General features: G+C 43.3%; 2 pseudogenes; one reads left to right on the top strand and one right to left on the bottom strand.

Moving 5' to 3' along the window:
- The first annotated feature begins 2,995 nt into the window (after window positions 1-2,995).
- LOC119237647 (40S ribosomal protein S8-like) lies at window positions 2,996-9,114 on the top strand (annotated as a pseudogene).
- Window positions 9,115-20,019: 10,905 nt separating this feature from the next.
- LOC119237648 (60S ribosomal protein L15-like) lies at window positions 20,020-20,623 on the bottom strand (annotated as a pseudogene).
- Window positions 20,624-20,625: the final 2 nt, after the last annotated feature.

Here is a 20,625-nt window from a genome sequence, read left to right on the forward strand (position 1 = left end):
TCATTAAGTGACCAAATAGTGAGTGCTCACTATGTACCAGGCAACTATTCTAAACACAGAGACATGGGAGAAGAAACTAGTTATGGCTTTATCATTAGAGGACATTCTAGTTGGGTGAGACGATGACAAGCAAATAAAGAATTTGATGGTGGTAAGGGCTTTTGAAGAGAATCAATGAAAACAGGTGGATGAAGTGAATCATGTAACACAACAGTGTTAGAAACTGCTCAGGTGGACACTGTATATTTTTTTAAAGATTTATTTATTTATACAAGAACTGGGGTACAGGCCAGATGTGCGGGAAGGTGAGAAGATTCACCAGAGTGGGCAACAGAACAGCAGACTGACTGAAATACACTGCTGAGGGGAGCAGCAGGTGAGTCAGGAGAGGTCTGCTGTGCCATGTGGGTAAGCTCCCTTGCTGGGGATGGAACTCATGCTGCAGAGGCTGTGGATTGCTTCATAGTGCGGTGCTTAACCCCTTGCGCCACCAGGGAGGCCAATAATTCATCTTTTCTTAAGAAGAGGAAGGGGATTATTCCTTAAATACTTAGATCTTTCTAAAATTAAAAAAATAAAGATAAAAAAGTGGATCCATTACCCAGTAGAATTAACTGTCAGCAGACTTGTTCATCTGATTATAGTACTGCAGTTTTATATTAGTAATTTGCAGATTTAACCTGCACTCATGTACAGATTATTATGTTTTAAAATGTAACTGATTAACCAGTATTTGATCTATTGTTGTCTTGATTTTTTTAATTAAAATGTATATTTCTAATCATATTTTATAAATCCGAGAGAACTGGTTGAATGAATGTTTATTTTCCTGAAGGTATTTTTAAGATAAAGCTTCAATAATGGCCTGTAAACTTGGCATATCAATGTAGTTTGATACATACTGTTACATTTGAAAATCTATGTATTGTAACTGGTTTTAAATAAAATACTGACGAGTGAAAATTGTATGTTTATCATGTAATTAAAAGTATTAACCAAAAAAAAAAGGTGGATCCAAAAAATTCTTCCCCAACCTCACATTCTCATTGAGGTTCATCCCCTGCAATAAAAATGCATAACAACGATTATCAGTTTCTTGTGTATCTGTGTGGAGCTCCCACTCAGAACCTCAGAGTTGGTAAAGGGATTATTCTAAGCTGAAGCTGTTTGAGCTTCAAGAGTTATGGAAAGCAGTCACCTTGGAGTTTCTCTTATCCAATTGTAACCACACGGCCCAGGGGCACAGAGGGACCACAATTGTTAAGGGGCACATTCTAAATGGGCCCAGCCATCCAGGTACACAAGGACAAATAAAGTGTACTCTTTGTGTGAAAGATATTTAATTGGTGTGCATAAAGAGAGAAGAGAAGGAAGGATTTCAAATAACAGACTCTAAATCAAATTCTGAAAACTACTGACCCCCTCATGGGCAAATGCTTAGTCAGAGGCCAGGCCCAAAGCAGGTGATAGAGACCTGAATGTTTGCTATACGTTTAAGGCGTATTCTGCCAGGGAGCCACGAGAAAGGGTTAGGCAGGTCCTAGAGATCAAAAATAGGAGATCAAAATTCAAAATGTATGACATAACCCACCACAAGGGCAAGACAATGGCTGCCACTGTCACTGCCAAAATACTAAATACCTAGGAGCAGCCTCTCTTGTCTCTCACCCACATGTCTTTCTTCCAACTATCTTCCACTTCCACCTGTATTCCACCTCAAATTATATACCCACTCCACTCCTTCCCAGCTGCCCCCATTCAGCATGGCATGCTGGGGGTTGTAGTCAAGGTGGTTGCATGTAAGTAAGGGTTGGGAGAGTGACACCAACAGAGCTGCATTCTGTAACATGACTAAAAGCATAATCTTCTGAGACGTTATAAGGACGCCATAAATTTCCTTTTTGAGGCAGCTTCTACTTTTGAGAGTAACCAAGAGAAACGCTACCATAAATCCCCTCTCTGGGGGAGTTTTGGGGCCTTAAAGAAGGTGGAGTGCGCACTAGTCCCCGCATACATAAACATTATGACCATCTTTCTTATCTCCGATTGTTCTCCATTTGCTTTTTCCATTTGCTTTTTCTAAAGAAAACTATTTATTCTTTCTGTAAAAGTCTTTTTTTCTCCTTTCCCCTACTGAATTAGGTATGGATGGATATCAGGTCCAAATTCTAATGACCCTAAACTACTCACTGAGCACTCCTGCAGGCTTCTCCGTGGCTCTCTGTGGTGTGTGCTTATAAACTGTCTTTCCTCTTGTTAATCTGTCTTTTGTCAGTTTCATTTGTAGGCCCCCATTCATAATTCTAAGAGGGTAGAGAACATTTGCAAAGACTTTTGGGGGGTACATATGAACCACTATATTCTTTTGTACCCTACGTAAACACACCCCTTTGCAGTCCTAATTACTTTTAGGAGTAAATCTGAAAATTTCTAATCACAAGGAAAAATATTTTTGTGTGTAATCACACGAGGTAATGGACACTAACTCAAATGGCTTCATACTGTACATCTGCTGAGCATCTTGCTTTTTCCACCTGAAAATATATCTTGGAAGGCTTTCAATATCTGTACACAGAAAGCAGCTCATTAGTTTTAGTAGCTAAATAGTATTCACTGTTGCATGTGCCATACTTAAAAAAAAAGTTAAATAATAAAGTACAAGAACTATTCAATATAAATAACTTCACAAATATTACCATTTATTAAATGACCCTGTTGAGGGACATCTGTGTTGTTTCTGATCAAATCTATGTTAAGAACAGCAAGACAATGAATAATCAGGTACATATGTGGGATCACATCTATGCAAGTTTATCTGTAAAATAAGTACATGGGGGTGGAAGTGTAGGGTATGTGTATTTTGATGGATTTAGCCAAATTGTCTTCCATGGATATATTCCCAAGAGCTGGTAGGGGGAAGGGGACAGTGGGTGAGGTGGTCAAAAGGTACAAACTTCCAGTTAGAAGGTGGGATGAAATATATAATATGATTATGTCAAAACTGCTTTATCGTCTCTTTCCGGCCAGCGCCGAGCGATGGGCATCTCTCGGGACAACTGGCACAAACGCCGCAAGACCGGGGGCAAGAGAAAGCCCTACCTCAAGAAGCGAAAGTATGAGTTGGGACACCCAGCTGCCAACACTAAGATTGGCGTTCGGCGCATACACGCAGTTCGAGTTCGGGGAGGCAACAAGAAGTACCAAGCCTTGGGGCTGGATGTGGGGAACTTCTCTTGGGGCTCTGAGTGTTGTACTCGCAAAACAAGGATTATTGATATTGTCTACAATGCGTCCAACAACGAGCTGGTCGGCACCAAGACCCTGGTGAAGAACTGCATGGTGCTTATTGACAGCCCACCATACCGGCAGCGGTGTGAGTCCCACTATGCACTGCTCCTGGGCTGCAAGAAGGGAGCCAAGCTGGCCCTGAAGCGGAAGAGCTCCTGAACAAAAAGCGATCCAAGAAAATTCAGAAAAAATACGATGAAAGGAAAAAGAATGCCAAAACTAGCAGTCTTTTTTTTTATAATGATTTTTATTTATTTTTTAAATAATAAATTTTATTTTTATATTTCCCATACATTTGCAACCGCCCCATTCTGACCCCAATCCCTCCCCTCCCGCCCCCCACTCCCCAAAAACTGTCTCTGGTTCATAGATTTTGTTGATTTTGATTTTCACTTTCTTATAGTTATTCATTTTCCTGGTCCCTTATTTAAGTTTTCTAGATTCCTGCTATGAGTGAGACCATCCGGTATTTTTCTTTTTCTTTCTGGCTTATTTCGCTGAGCATGATCCCTTCCAGCGCCATCCATGTTGCTGCAAAATGCATGTGTTTATCTTTTTTGAATGCTGAGTAATATTCCATGGTGTATATGTACCACACCTTCTTGATCCAGTCATCTATTTTTGGGCATTTGGGCTGTTTCCAAAGCTTAGCTATTGTAAACAGTGCTGCTATAAACATAGGGGTGCAGGTGTTCTTTGGAATTGATGTTTCTATGTCCTTTGGGTAAATACCTAGGAGTGGAATTGCTGGATCATATGGAAGCTCTATGTTTAGTAGTTCCAGAAATCTCCACACAGCTCTCCATAGTGGTTGGACCAGTTTGCACTCCCACCAACAGTGCAGGAGAGTTCCTTTTTCTCCACACCCTCGCCAACATTTGTTGTTGCTAGTTTTTTTAATATGTGCCATTCTCACTGGTGTAAGATGGTATCTCATGGTAGTTTTGATTTACATTTCCCTGATTACAAGTGATGTTGAACACAAAATCAGCAGTCTTTTGGAGGAGCAGTTCCAGCAGGGCAAGCTTCTTGCATGCATCGCTTCAAGACCAGGCCAGTGTGGCTGAGCAGATGGCTATGTGCTGCAGGGCAAGGAGCTAGAGTTCTATCTGAGGAAAATCAAAGCCAGGAAAGGCAAATAAGTCCTCCTCCCTCCTCTCTTAGCTCCTGTAACAAAGGTCTTTGTTGTTCTTAAAAAAAAAAAACAAAAACAAAAAAACCCCTGCTTTATCGTATATTTGAAAGTTGCTAGTAGATCCTAAAATTTCTCATCACAAGGGAAAAAAATTTTGTGTAATTGTATGAGGTCATGGACACTAACTGAACTTACTGAGGCGATCCTTTCTTAGTATAGGTTTGTCAAGTTATGCTGTATACCTTAACTTATATATCTCAATAAAACTGAAAAAAAAAAAAAAAAAAGAATTTCTCAGTAGCTCCAGCCTCAAATCTTCCAGTCCCTATGATCTCTTTAGACCCTGATATCTTTGTTCTCCCTCCAGCATCTAATTCTTTGACCTTCCTCCCTTTCTTCCCTCCTCTGCCACTTCAAGAGAGCTCATTCTGACCACCACTGGAGCAGGGGTGGGGATTGTGGGGTGGTGGTGGTGGAGGGGGTGTGGTAGTGAGTGGGGAATGGAAGGGGTCGTGCTTTAGGCTTCAGTCTTCATGTTCCCACTTGGTCCTTTTGCTCCCAATTTCCTATGCTCTCCCTATTTTACTATTTATTTTATAATTAAGACTTTTAATTTTTTCCTTTTTTCTGATTCTTTAAAAAATTCATATTTTTTCATAATTTTCCATTTTTTGCTATTTTATTTTATTTTTTAAAGATTTATTTATTTATTTGTACAAGCACTGGGTACAGTCAGAAGCGTGGGAGGGTGAGAGAATTCACCAGAGCAAGAGCGGGGAGCAGAGCAGGCAGACTGACGAAGAAATACACTGCTGAGGGGAGCAGCAGGTGGCAGGAGAGGTCTGTGTGCCATATGGGACCCTCGCCCAGCAGCCGGGGATCGAACCAGCGCTGCAGAGGCTGCGGGCAGCCTCGCAACCCATCGCTCAACTGCTGCCGCCACCAGGGAGGCCCCATTTTCTGCTATTTTAAAAATAAACTTTACTGAGATATAATTTATATACAATATGATTCATTTATCAATTTTAAACATTAGTTTGATCACTTTTGACCAAGCATATACTTAAACAAGATATAGGATCTGTTCACCACCCCAGAAAGGTCTTTGCATTTCCCTCAGTTCCAAAAAACCACCCACATGCTTTCTGTCACTCTAGATTAATTTTGCATGTTTAAGAATTTTATATAAATGGAATCATGTAGAAGATGCTTTTTTTTTGCATCTAGCTTCTTTTATTTCTCACAGTGATTTTGACATTTATTCTTGTTGTATCTTTTGGTAATTTCATCCTTTTTAAAAATGATCCCAGTCCCTTCCTACAGCTATGCCAAGTTGCTTACCCATTCCCTAGCTGATGGACATTTGTACTGTTTCTAGTAGTTAACAATTATGAACAAAACTGCTATGCATGTTTGTATATAGTCTTTTCCCCTCTTAAGACAACATACATATTTTAATGTAGATTTTCACAAGCATTTGAGCATCAGATCATATCTAGTGACATGTCCAACATGGCGACCACTAGCTACATGTGGTTATTTATATTTGTGCACCTTTTTTTTGTGGACATTTGTTTTTATCAATATTTGGTAAAGATTTAAAACTGGAATTACTGGGTCATATGGTAGTGTTATCGGGCAACCCCAATGTGAAATGGGTTGGCCTGAGTGTGGGTTCTCTCCTGTGTGCTTAAAATGAGACTCAACTGCAGGCTCACACAAAGGATCAATAAAGGGCTTATTTACAAAAAGGGGAAATGAAGAAAGGAATAACTCAGGGAGAAAGAGAGAGAGAAATTGGTGAATGAGTCCTGCCAGTTCCACTGAGCTGGAACACAAATAGCATGCTGAAGCCTGGCAAAAAACCGACAGCTCCCCCACGGCCCACATGTCTGGTTATATACCAAGCCTGGCTGCTTACCTCCACCCTCAGTTCCCAGCAATCCTCCCTTCGGTGGTGATGGCATTATGGGATTTGTAGTCCTTGGTGTCTTGGATCGCTTGTCTGGGGGGGATGGAGGGGCCGTAAAACCTATATGTGGAGTTCCTTCAGGACATCCTTCTCCCCACAACATATTTACCTTTAAAATAAGCCCCAGGAATTCTCCCAAGTGTTATTCTATTTTTAATTCTTGCCGGAAAGATAGGACAACTCTAGTTGTTCTAGTCTTTTTAGTCTTCACCATTCTGGCAGCTATTACGTGGTCTCCTGCTGTGATCTTATTTGGCATTTCCCTGATGACTGATGATTCTGGGCATCTCTTCAGGTATTTGTCAGACACTTGTAATCCTTTGTGAAATATCTGTGTCTGGTGCCTATTTTTTTCATTGAGTTGTTTGCCTTCCTATTAGTGAGTTGTAAATGTTCTTTATATATTTTGAATGCAAGTCTTCCCCTCCCCTACATATGTGGTGTGAATATTTTCTCCCTGGCTGTGGGGTTTACCTTTCCACAGCAGGGAGCTGGAATCCTGAAGACTATCTGATTCCACCCGTGCCATGCAGGCCTCCCTGGCTCCTCTCACTCTTCCATTTTCAATCCATTGCTTTTCTGCTCTCCAGATGAATTTGTCCAGCTCTTCCCTTCAATCTTGCACAAAACCCTCCTTCTTGGTGAGTCTATGCCCAGCTTAACCAACTCTGTCTTCCTAGAATGTAGGCAAAGATGGGAATATGGTGAAAGTTCATCAAATATGGGGGCTTTCCTTTGAATTTTTTTTTTGAAGTGAGGGAAAGCTGTTGTGGCTCTTGCAATAAATTTTATTGTTTACTCTATCCTCCTCCTCTCTCTGATATTAGGCCACACCCTGAGTCCCTTCCCTCCCTTCCCTTCAGGGCAGCGACCTGTAAGTAACCTGGGGTCACCACATTGATAATACAGCCATGACTCAGACCTGTTGATCAGGCCACTTGGATCCCATGAAAAACTCCCTAATAATTAGGACCCTTCACATCCTCAGGGATCGCATCACTGTCTATACTTCAATGTCTTCCAAGTCAAGATTTGCATCTAATAGTGCAAATCTCTCAGCACCTGGATCCCTAGATCCCCAGAAAATGTCCCCAAACCACAGTCTGCCCTCCAAAGCCCAGTTTTTTGTTGAGCATTTTCTCTTCCCAGGATGATTTCCAGATTGGGGATTGACTTTGGGTGCACAATGTTCTTTTGTGTGCAAGACTCGATAAGCAGCTTCCAGCTCATCTTCTTTGCCACCTGGCTTCTAAGCGGCCCAATCAGTACTATGAGCTGAATGGATAAATGAAGGATAAAGAGTCTGACCAATTTCCTAATCAGGCAAGCCGTTTTTCATTCTTACCACCTTGGGCCAAAGGAAAAAAAATAGGAATATCTTTTCATGTTTTACCAGAGGCTCAAACATTTTGATGTCCTCTTTTTCTTGATGATTTCATAAAATCCTAACCTCTCTTGATTATTGAACACTTTGTGTCTGCTAAGTTGTCTGAAAGGATATAGTCCATTTCTACATTGACTTCACAATGTAAGAGATGTGTTCAACTGGAAAAAAAAAGTTAAAGAAGAGGATAAACTGTTCAATGGTACAGTTCTGGAATTTTCAGAATTAATTAATCTATTAATGATTTACTTATTCAGGTAGACAACATTTGTTATATATCACCTTGGTGCCAGGCAATGTACTAGGTATGAAGGATATGATATTGGAGATTGCAATCTGGTGCTGATGGATTTTTTGACTTGGTTTCTCCTCCTGGTTTTTCCTCATTTCTGGCATGGGATTTCTCTAGCACTGTGAAGACTCTGACACCCTAATGATGATTGTTAGAACCTGTCCTCTAGCTAGTTTCCAGAGTCTGATTGTGCTAGGTTGCAATGCAACATACTGCCGGTAGGTGCCTCCCTTCTAACACCTGATGCTCCCGAGGCTGCAAATTTTGGTTTCTGTACGACAAATGTGAACAATATAAAAGTAAATTTTGTGGGTTTGAAGTTTTTTATTTTTAAAGTTAAATTTGAATGTAGACTGGCCTTGAGTAGTTAAGGGTACATAAACGTTTTTGAGATATTTCTGTTCAAGAGAATTTTTGGCAATTTTTTCTGTAGTCTGTGCTGTGCAATATCAGCAGCCACTGGCCACGTGTGTGAGCTGTGAGCACTTGAAATGTGGTTACTGTGACTGAGAAACTGACTTTTAAATTTTATTTAATGTTAATTAATTTAAATTAAAATAGCCACATTACCCAGTGTCACATCAGACTGCACAGTTTTAGAATCATTTTTGTCTCTATCATTGCAGCAAAGGGAAAGCAAGAGAGGAAATGTAAAGACCAGAACAGCAGTCCCTTCCTCCACGATGTCTCTGAAGGTGATTCCAGTTCAGGTTGGTTTATAGTTAAGACTGTGGAACCAGACGGACTTAGGAGAAAATTCTGCCCTATCCACTTAATAGTTGCTGTGATGTTGGGCAAGTGAGTCATCTCTCTTGACTGAGCTCAGTTTCTTTGTCTGTAAATTGGGCACAGTGACATCAACCTCAAGACTGTGGTGAGGAGTGAGAGAAATGCAGCCCTCAGGGCACACAGTAAATGCTCAACAAGGGACCCTGCTGACTCTACTAATGTTGCCGAGGCTGTCACAGACCCTCTTGCTGGGTGTCTCTGCAGGGGCTGAAGCCATTGTGAGGGCACAGTCCAAGGTCAAGAACATAAAGTAAATGGATTATTAGTCAGGAGTTGACAAGGAATCAGACTGCTGTGTCAACTTCATTCACCCTGAGGTCAAAATCAAAGGGCCTGCCAGGGGGCTGAACTGTCCTCCCAGAGGGCGGGGTCTTCAACTCCTCCTTCTGCCACTGGAATGTTAACCCTTACATAGCCACTGTCTTTTCCTTCCTTCTCTGACTGTTACAGGGCAGGGAGAGGAGCACCCAGAACCCCCAACCCTGCCTGCTCTAAATAGGTTCTGCCATCCACCGCAAATTAATACAATTAGTGTGTAATACAGAAAAGACAAAGAATATAGTTTCCAAATCAAGCACCCAAAGTTACCCATTCCCTCATGGGTGAAAGTCCACCCAAACAGAGTTGGCCCAAAGGAAGGCCTGAAAGCCTGCTACAAGTCGAAAGAACCTTCTGGTAGAGACCCATAGAAAAGCCAGGCAAATCTGGGAGGAAAAGCAAAATCTAAGCCAAGATAAAAGCTGCCATGTTATCCTCCCCACGGCTCTCTCACCCACATCTATTTCAACCAGCCCAGGACCAAAAAGCAAGTGCAGCTTCTTCACATGTCTTTCTGCTCCATGAGCCTCCTCCAGGTCTCCTTCTGGCTCTCCATCCTGCTTCCTCCCTTCCTTAGTCTCCTCTCCAGCTTCTTCTCTTCCTTGCTCAGCTCTACCCTCCTTTGGGTGGGGCAGGGAACCTGGAACCTCCCCTTTTCCTGGGGACCACCCCGTTACATGACCATACTGGGGCCTGGGAATAAGAGCATCCGTTGGAACTTTCATTCTGGGTCCAGTGGACTGGCTGGTCCCACCTTTTCACATTATGTTAACTATCTTTTTGCTAGAGGGTTCTTGGTCATACTACGCCCATCTCATCTGGAGTCCTGAGTGCTCGGGGCCCAAATACATGTGTATGTGTGAATTTGTTATCAAACTTTAGGGCTAAGCCCCTGGCTGGTTCTTTTTCTACTGAGAATCATTTGTGCCAATACAATGCAATTGAGTTCCGCGAGCAAAGCAGAGATTTTATTCATTGAGAAAGGAATGGGGAAGGGCGAGCTCTTGCTCAAAAAACACCTTCTCACCAGGCAAGGGATGTAGGACCCTTTATGAGGGAAGAGTTGCCCATCACAGGCCTAGGGCAGGGTTCATGCAAAGATGAATTTTTTTTTTTCTACTAGGCACTTTTGTACACAGCTCTTGTTTGCACAGGCCACCCACCCCTTCACCATCTTGGGGATGATTAGTTCGTTCAGGTCCTGAGATTACAAACATTGTACCTTGGTCCCTAGGAGCAAGAATAGTTCAGAGGAGCCTGCTTACTGTGGTAAATGGGTCTTTTCCTTGCCCAGTGACAAAATGAAATGAATTCTTCTCAAACTTTCCTAAACTTACCTATGGGCACAGATTACCCAGAAATCTTATTAACATGCACATTCTCACTTTGGGTGGGGTGGGGGCTAAGAAATCTGCATTTCTAAGACTCTACCAGGGGTGCCAAGTTGCTGATCCCAGTTGCACACTTTAACTATAAAGACTCTTCTAATCAGTGATTCTGAAAATGTGTTCCCTGGGTCAGCAGTATAATATCCCCTAACAAGGGACTTGTTAGAAAAGCAAATTCTTGGGCTCCATCCCAGACCTACCCAGAAACTCTGAGGTTGGGACCTAGTAATCTGTTTCTTATCAGGCAACTCTGTACAAGCTAATGTTTGAGAATTGCTGTTCTAAATGACTGGTCCTCAAACTGGCTGCTCTTTTGAGTCATCTGTTTCTCGTGATTGCTTTTCTTTCTTTCTTTCTTTTTAAGATTTATTTTATTTATTTATGTATACAAGAGCTGGGGTGTAGGCCAGAGGTGTGGGGGAGGGGGGTGAAAGGATTCACCAGAAACAGAGTGGGGTGCAGAACAGGAAGATTGACTGAAATACACTGCTGAGGGGAGCAGTGGGTGTCTGCTGTGCCATGTGGGTTAGCTCCTTGGCCTGGGATCTAACTCATGCTGCAGTGGCTGCTCATAGCTTCACAGTGCTGAGACTTAACCCCTTGTGCCACCAGGGAGGCCCTGCTTTTCTTTATTTTTAAATGTGTGTGTGTGTGTTTTTAAAGACTTATTTAAAGTACTGGGGTACAGGAGAGAGGTGCAGGGGATGAGAGAATTCATGAGAGACAGAGTGGGGAACACAACAGGCAGGTTAACTGAAACACAGTGCTAAGGGGAGCAGCAGGTGAGACAAGAGAGTCCTGCTCTGCCATGAGGGTTGAGTGAGCTGTGCTGGAGTAGCTGCGGATAGCTTCATAGTGCTGTGAATTAACTCCTTGCGCCACCAGGGAGGCCCCCTTAAATGCGTTTTAAGAAATCGTCATTATGGAGGTATAATTCCTGGGAAGTACAAAAAAAAGTTACTTGGGTCCTAACCCTAAAAGCTCTGCTTTGATTGATCCTGAAATGTAATCTGAGCATGGAAAATTTTGAGTAGACCTTGTGTAGGTTGTAGGATCAGTTTGTTTAAGTCTTAGCTACTCAATTGAATCATGTATAGAGCTTTGAAAAATCTTAGTACTGGGGTCCCACCCTGGAGATTCTGATCTAGGATGTTTTAAAAGCTTTGGCATTTTAAAAGGCTCCCTAGATTGAAAACTTGTGTTTTAACTGATCAGGTTTGGCATGGAGGGGGGAATTCCGGTACAGCTGGACTTGGAAAGTCTTTAGAGAAATGGATTCTTAGATAGTACTAAATGGAAATTCTGGAGGACCAATGAAGAATTAGAATAGTGGGCGAGAAAGCCATTTCCAAGGGGTTCTTCCATGAACTTAAACACACATGTGAGGAAAGAACAGTCCCAGGGCAGAAGGGCCTGTGGTGCCTGAAGCTTTCAAGGTTTTTATTTATTTGATTTTTTAAAAAAGATTTATTTATTTATGCATACAAGAACTGGGGTGTGAGCCAGAGGTGCGGGGGCAGGGTGGGGGGAACGCTGTGAGAGGATTCACCAAAGAAAGTGGGGAGCAGAACAAGCAGATCTACTGAAATACACTGCTGAGGGGAGCAGTGGGCTAGACAGAAGAAGTCTGCTGCGCCATGTGGATATCTCCCAGCTGGGGATTGAGCTTGTGCTGCAGAGGCTGCAGATAGTTTCACAGTGCTGCATCTTAACCCCTTGCACCACCAGGGAGGACCCCGGAAATATTTTTTTTTAAATATCTTCTGTCAACACCTTCATGCTCATAGTGTTTCTACTGAGAAGTCCACTGATGATCTCATGGGAGTTTCCTTCTAGGTTACCCTTTTCCCCTGATGTTTTTAGTATTCTGCCCTTTTCATTGACTTTTTTTTTTAAATCTTTTTTTTTTAAAGATTTATTTATTTATTTATACAAGCACTGGGTGCAGTCAGAAGCTCTGGAGGGTGAGAGAATTCACCAGAACCAGAGGGGAGAGCAGAGCAGGCAGACTGATGAAGTACACTGCTGAGGGGAGCAGCGGGCAGCAGGAGAGGTCTGCGCGCCATGTGGGACCCTCACCCGGTGGCTGGGAATCTAACTGGCGCTGCAGAGGCTGCTGGTAGCTTCGCAGCCCAGTGCTCAACCGCTGTGCCAGCAGGGAGGCCCACTTTTTCATTGACTTTTAACAGCTTTATTATATGTGTCTTGGTGTGTATCTCTCTGATATTATTTTGTTTGGCACTCTTTGGGTCTCTAGGATCACAACATCTGGTTTGTTTCCCAGAGATGGCGTTTACCAATCAGTTTTCAAAATAAATTTTCTATGCCTTTCTCTTTCTGGGATCACCATGACACACATAGTACTTCTTTTCAGGTTATCCCAAAGGCCTCTTACACTGTTTTAGTTTCTCTTAATTCTTTTTCTCCATAATGTTCTATTTGTATATTCTCCAGCATTGTACTTTCAAATTCATTAATTTTCTCCATTGCTTCTGTTTGTCTACTGCTGAGTCCCTCAATTGTATTTTTTAATTTAGTTAGAGTATTTCACTAGCTCCTTTATGTCTAATTGTAACTGCCTCATATTTTATTTATCTTTTTCTGTTGTTTTAATCGTCCATTGTTTTTTTGAGTTCTGTAAGAATTGTTATAACTGTTACTTTGAACTCTCTTCAGTCATCTTTTGCTGAATTGAGACTCCGCTTTAGGGTTTTTTTTTTGGTGTGTGGTATGTGTTTGCTCCAGCATCTCTGCTATATTTTTCTGTCTCTTCATTTTAAATTTTACTGGCAATAGTAGGAATAGACTTTCAGAATATTCTCCTTTCTTTCTTTCTTTTTTTTTTTTTGTTTTTAAGATTTATTTTATTTTATGCATACAAAAACTAGGGTGTAAGCCAGACTCGCAGGGTCAAGAGGGCTCTCCAGTGACAGAGCAGGGAGCAGAACAGGCAGATCTACTGAAACACACTGCTGAGGGGAGCAGTGGGCGAGATAAGAGAGGTCTGCTGCACCATGTGGGTCACCTCCCAGGCCAGGGATCGAACTTGTGCTGCAGTGGCTGCAGGCAGCTTCACAGTGCTGAGACCCAGTCCCTTGTACCACCAGGGAGGCCCAGATTGTCCCCTTTACATTGAACTATTTGGAGAGCGCCAGAGATGGGTAGTAGGTAAAAGTGGGCCAGGGCAGCAGGGTTGCCAAAAGGTCACCTTCAGTTAGCATCAGAGATTCAAGTTTCCTGCTGCATTGTATGAGTACCAGAGTTGCTTGGTGGGGATCCACAGTGATTTCTTCCCCCATCCTCCTCCCTCAACCCCCAATAGATCAGGTCTTTAATCTCAGTGTCTCTTATAGTCTTATGTCAGTTTCCACCTCTAAGCTATTTTTGAGCATTAGATACAGTGTTGAGCATGAATTGTAGTTGGTATAGGGTCACAGGCCAGGAATTATTCTTTTCTCTTTCTAGCCTAGAGCCTTATCCTGAGGTGTTTAGTCCTGTTATTAACGTGTCTCTAAGCTCTGGTTTATGCATGTGTGCATTTGTTCTTTTCCTGGTTTAGCCTGGGCAGTGAGGTCGGGGGCGGGGTGGGGGGTGCACACGTGAAGGGCAGTTGTTTTGAATATCTCAGTTTTGGCTTTAAGTAGCAATCTGTTTTGTGAGAAGACACAGCTGACCTGACCTGTTTCTCCCCCACCAGTTTAGGCTCCAGCTATTCTGTACTCAGAGCCTCAGTAATCCTCACTCTGCACCTCTGCTCCTGTAGTTCTCCCACAGTGCACTTCCTGCCCTGGGTTCCAACTCTGCAAGTCCCTTATCCAATGTAATGTCAGGTCTCAAGAGTCCTTGATGTTGATGTGTGCCCCTGAGTTGGCAACCATAGGGGGTTTTGCAAAGGAACTATCCTTCCCTTTCATCACTCCTGCTGCCCTGGTTTCATGTAAACATAGTTCACTTAAAGTTTTTTTTACCTCTTTCTGTCAGACTGTTGCTCTTAGTAGGTGCTGTGGTCTTCTGTTTTTCCTTTAAGGGGTTTTGGATTTGTTCTGTTGCAATCTAGTTGTGAGTATATGGACGGAACAAGCTCAGTGTCTTTACTCTTCTCCCATCATGCTGAACTCCCTAAATTTTTATCTTAACATAAATTAAAGTTTATAGAAAAATTACAATAGTACAGGGAAATTTTAACTCTTCCTCTGATTTTCTCTCTCTCTCTATTCTGAATCATATCAGAATAAATTGCAGGTATGATGCCCTTTACCTCCCAGAGCTTCAATTGTATAATTCCTAGAACTATAAAAGACATTCTGTTATATAATCACAGTGCAATTACCCAACTCCGGAAGCTTATATCAATTCAATACAATTATCTAATCCCCAGGCCTTATTCAGATTCAGATTTCACCAACTGTCCCAATAATGTCCTTTATATAGCAAAACAATGTCCTGGATCACATGTTGCATTTAACTGTCCTGTCCCTACTCTCCTCCAGCCTGGAATCATTCCTCAGGCTTCCTTTGTCTTTTGTGATACTGGCATATTTGAAGAGTACGGGCCAGTTGTTTTGTAGAGCGTCCCACAATTTGAATCTGTCTGATGTTTCCTCTGGCTGTGCATTTTTGGCAAGAATCTAGGAAAGGGATGTTGTGTTCTTCTCAGTGCATCATATTAGAAGAACAAGAGGTCAGTTTATTGGTTTGGGAGATTTTATTTTATTTTTTATTTATTTATTTTAAAAAAGATTTATTTATTTATTTATCTATCTATCTGTTTATTTATTTATTTATTTATACAAGCACTAGGTATGGTCAGAAGCGCGGGAGGGTGAGAGAATTCACCAGAGCCAGAGCAGGGAACAGAACAGGCAGACTGACGAAATACACTGCTGAGGGGAGCAGCAGGCATGGCAGGAGAGGTCTGCGTTCCATGTGGGACCCTCGCCCGCAGCTGGGGATCGAACCAGCGCTGCAGAGGCTGTGGGCAGCTTTGCAGCCCAGGGCTCAACCGCTGCCCCAGAAGGGGAGGCCCTGGTTTGGGAGATTTTAAAACAAATTCGGATTATAAATATTCTCCCCTGAGAAGGAAAATCAAGCAGCATATAGTGAGATTGATGTGGTTTGCATGAACAACTATTAGTTCAACTTTTCAAAGGGCAGCAGCAAAGGTTTCAAGGCAGTGGACTCAAGATAGGGAGGAAGAAAGCAGAAAGAATAATGGCTGAAAAGCTGGCCCCCCAAATGATGTCAGCTATGAAAAATGCTGAAGGCAACCAAACAGGCTTTTAAATTGCTACTTTAAAAACGCTGATTTGTTTTTCTGTCAATAAAAAATAGAATGCGCCTATGGTGGAAGATATAAAACACATATAGAAGAAAATAACTGCTCCCCAAGTCCCACAACCAGCTGTAACCACTGCTAATATTTGGGCGGATTTCCTAACCTCCAGGAAGGGTTTTCAAAGCTGTTCCTGGAGTGTGAAACAAAATAAGAAAGAACTAAGTCTTCTCCGCTGCTGGGGGAGATGGTGGAGGCAGATGAAAAGTCCATGTCACACAATAGGGAGCAGAGATGGGGTACAGTTAAGAGGCCAGAGCCATTGTCCCAATCTTTGTAAATCTTTGGGGCTGGATCCCCAAGGTTTGGAGCTAGACATATATTTTATTGATTTGCACACATAAAAGGGGCACTGAGTGTGGTGAAGAGGACTGTCCTGAGATCAAGCCTTGTACACTCCTGATTCAAACTGGAAAGGTCTGCAGGTGGGGAGGACAAGAAAATTTCCAGACAGAATCTACCCCAAAGAGAGCTAAAGGAGGTCCTCCCCGGTGGCACAGCGGTTGAGTGCTGGGTTGCGAGGCTGCCTGCAGCCTCTGCAGCACTGGTTCGATCCCTAGCCACCGGGCGAGGGTCCCACATGGTGCGCGGACCTCTCCTGCTGAGCCCGCTGCTCCCCTCAGCAGTGTATTTTATCAGTCTGCCTGTTCTGTTCCCCGCTCTGGCTCTGTTGAGTTCTCTCGCCCTCCTGCACATCTGATTGTACCCAGTGCTTGAATAAATAAATAAATCTTCAAAAAAAAAAAAAAAAAAGAGAACTAAAAGAGGGCCTCACCGGTGGCGCAAGGGGTTAAGTCTCAGGTCTATCAAGCTATCTGCAAGAGTTTGATCCTCAGCCAGGGAAGTGACCCACATGGCTCAGCAGATCTCTCCTGTCTTGCCCACTGCTCCCCTCAGCAGTGTACTTCAATCAGTCTGCTTGTTCTGTTCCCCCAGACAGTGCAGGTCTGTCTGGTGTGAGGGGTCAAGTTTACTGTGAGTCTTGTGGCACTAAAGGTAGTGGTGGGCAGTGAGGCTGAGAGTAGCCATCAATGAAGGGAGCTGGCAGTGAAGGGAGGGATGGCAGTCCTTACCTGGTAGCCGAGGGTATTTTTCCTGCTGTAGGACAGGCTCACTCTGTAATATTTACAGCACACTTAACTGTGTGCCAGGAACTGTGCTAAGAGAACTGCATGTGTTGCCCAAAATAGTCTTCACAGCGGTCTGTGCAGGTGAGTACTTCTTGTCTCTGTTTTCCAGATAAGGAAACTGACACTCAAAGGCAAGTGATGTAACAGATCCCATTAGTGCCCCGCCTGACATCCCCAGTCACCCGGAGGTCACCCAGAGAATCCGCATATGTCCTGTGGCTTCCCGCATTTCTCTGCAGTGATGTTTTCTGGCCTTTGGAGTATGGAGAGTAAACACCCAAGACTGACTCCCCACCAGTGAGGGTGAAAGTTGATAGCGAATACCCCAACTTGTTTGTTCCTTAATGAAGCAATTTCTTTTTTTACTTTGCTAGAAAATACAAAAGATTTATATCTTCACTGTTTTTTAAAAGATTTATTTATTTATGTATAGAAGAGCCAGGGTACAGGCCAGAGGTGTGGGAGGTGACAGGGTCCACCAGAGACAGAGTGGGGAACAGAATAGGCAGATTGAATGAAATACACTGCTGAGGGGAGCAGCGGGTGAGACAGGAGGGTTCAGCTGTGCCATGTGGTTGCTCCCTGGCCAGGGATCGAACTTGTGCTGCAATGGCTGCGGACAAGCTTCATAGGCTGCGTCTCAACCCCTTGCACCACCAGGGAGGCCCTTAACCATTTTTTTTTTTAAAGATTTTATTTTATTTATTTATACAAGCACTGGGCACAGTCAGAAGCGCGGGAGGGTGAGAGAATTCACCAGTGACAGAGTGGAGAGCAGAGCAGGCAGACTGACGAAGTACACTGCTGAGGGGAGCAGCGGGCGGCAGGAGAGGTCTGCATGCCAAGTGGGACCCTCACCCGGTGGCCGGGGATTGAACTGGCGTTGCAGAATCTGTGGTCAGCTTCGCAACCCAGTGCTCAACCGCTGCGCCACCGGGGAGGTCTGGCCCTTAACCATTTTTAAGTATACAGTAAATAGCATTAACTATATGTACCTTGTACAACAGATACCTAGAATTTTTTCATCTTGCAAAACTGAAACCCCATACTCATTGAGTAACTCTTTCCTCCCATCCCCAGAGCCCCTTGTAACCACCATCCTACTTTCTGTTTCTATGAATCTGACTACTTTGCATACCTCATATAGCATTTGTCCTTCTGTAGCTGGCTTATTTCACTTAGCATAATGTCCTCAAGGTGCAGCATGTGACAAGACTGCCTTCTTTTTTTAGGCTGAAAATATTCCTTTGTAGGTGTCTGCCACCTCTGTTTATCCACTCATCCAAGGGTGGGTACTGAGGCTGCTCTACCTCTTGGCTATTATGAATAATGTTGCAATGAAAATGAGTGTCTTGTTGAAATCTTGTTTTTACTTCTTTTGGATACGCATAGAAGTGGAATTGTTAGATCATATGGTCATTTATTTTCAAACGTCTGGGGAATCTTCATACTTCTTGATGGTGCACAATTTTATTGATGAGTCAATTGTGAGAAGTTTTGCACACTTTCTCAGAGAGCCCCCAGGGGACTGACCCTAGAGGTAACCTGCTCATAAAGCCTTTCTTCTACTGGCTGTTTTCTCTTCCATTTCTCATTTCCCCACTTTCCTACCTTATCTCCTGGAATCACCGCCCACATAAACGAAGCACTGAGGCTTCAGGTTGCACAGTTAATATGTGGTTTGTCTGAAGATCTATTGCAGTATAATAAAGATTTATTTATTTATGTATACAAGAGCTGTGGTATAAGCCAGAGATGCATGGGGTGAGAGGATTCACCAGAGACAGAGTGGGGAACAGAACAGGCAGACTGACTGAAATACACTGCTGAGGGGAGCAGCGGGCGAGTCAGGAGAGGTCTGCTGCGCCTTGTGGGTTTTTCCCTGGCCAGCAGGGGATCGAACTCATGCTGCAGAGGCTGCGGATAGCTTCATAGTATGGTGCTTAACCCCTTGCGCCACCAAAGAGGCCCTATTGCAGTATAATAAACCACCCCAAAACTCTATGTCTTAAGAAGTAGTTTATTATCACTCATGGATGGACTTGGCTCTGCTGGTTGGTTTTCATTTGTGTTTACCATTGTTAAATTGAGATGTTGGCTGGGGCTAGAGGCATCAAAAGACTGGATGAGGCTGGACATCCACAGTGTTCCCTCAGGAACTGGCAGCTGACAGCACCAGGAGGGGGCTTGCCATGTGCATGCGACCTCCTGGCAGCAAGGGGACTGGCTTGAGAGAAGAGCATCCTGAGGGTGAACACTCCAAGAGGCAAAAGTAAAAAACTACTAGCTCAGCAAAGGGCCTTGCCTGGCCATGGCACAGTGACATTTCTACCGCATTCCACTGGAGAAAGCATCTACAGCTTCACCAAGAGGTGAAGAAAGGGACTTGACCTCTTGAAGGAGGTGGATGACAAGTCCACAATGCACAAGAGTGTGTGGGATGGGAGATAACTTTCTGGTCCTTTTTGGAAAAGACAGCTGTCCTCAGGACAGGGTCAGGTTTAAGGCCCAGCGGTCTGAATTGAGAAATCATATCAACCTCTCGGCTACCTCCACTGAAGAGATACATTCTAAGGATTGCTGACATTTCTAGGGGGCTGGAGAGTCTATAATAATGGCAAACTTGAGAAATGTTGTTTTTGTCTTTCCCAACTCCATTTTCATTTTTCCCCTTATTTACAAAATTATTTTACACCTATTATAGCAAACAGCATCTTCAAGGCTGACATATAACTCCCTAATAAGATGAGCAAAGACAAAGCATTATCTTAGTAGAAACAAGGTACACTATCATAGTCTTCAAACATCATTGCACTTTCACTTTTATAATTTGACAACACATTTGTGAAACAATCTGCAGGCTCTAGTTTAAGCAGACAAATTAAAGAACACTTTTAAGCAGACATGACTGTCCTCAATTGTTTATTAGGTAGGTGAGGATTTTACAAATTGCTTTCTGCATTCTTTCCTAACATTTCCAAACATTACCTATTAGTAGTAACGGAGCTGGAGAGTATCGTGTCTTCTCCAAGCTGCACCATGAGAACCACCAATAGTGTGTGGAACTTGTAGTTCTCGCCAAGGCCACGGCTCTTGCGGCCTGCAGGTGTCAGCCCCCTCATCTCCCTGTGCTTGTGGCTGGTTTAGTGATCCACTTGGTGTCAGAATTTCTTCTGTGGCTCCATGAGGATAACCACAAACACTTTGTATGTGGAGTTGTCATGAGCCCAGTAAGAATTCAGGGCCCTCAGACCCCACAGTGGCATCCCGCTCATGCCTCAGGAACAGATTGAAGGCTTCTCTTAAACTTGAACTGATTAACACCTTAATGGATAGGCTTGCCATAGGTTGCATCCTTTGGAACTGGATGTTTGTGGCCTCCATGGCGCACATAAATCTGATATATGACGTAACCTTGCTTGGCCTTGTATCCCTGCTTGCGTGTTTTATTTGGCCAGGTTTGGTGGCGGTGGGGGGGGGGCCCTGTGGAGACTGAATGACTAGGGGTACTGCCAGCAGCATACCCTGAGAAGAAAGAACATCACACCGAATGCTTCTTCTTCCATAGCTCCTGGATGTACTTGTATGCACTCATTT

This window comes from Talpa occidentalis, unplaced genomic scaffold (genome assembly GCF_014898055.3).
Source record: "Talpa occidentalis isolate TD23 unplaced genomic scaffold, MPIMG_talOcc4v2.1 talOcc4.10, whole genome shotgun sequence".
Classification (NCBI taxonomy): Eukaryota; Metazoa; Chordata; class Mammalia; order Eulipotyphla; family Talpidae; genus Talpa; species Talpa occidentalis.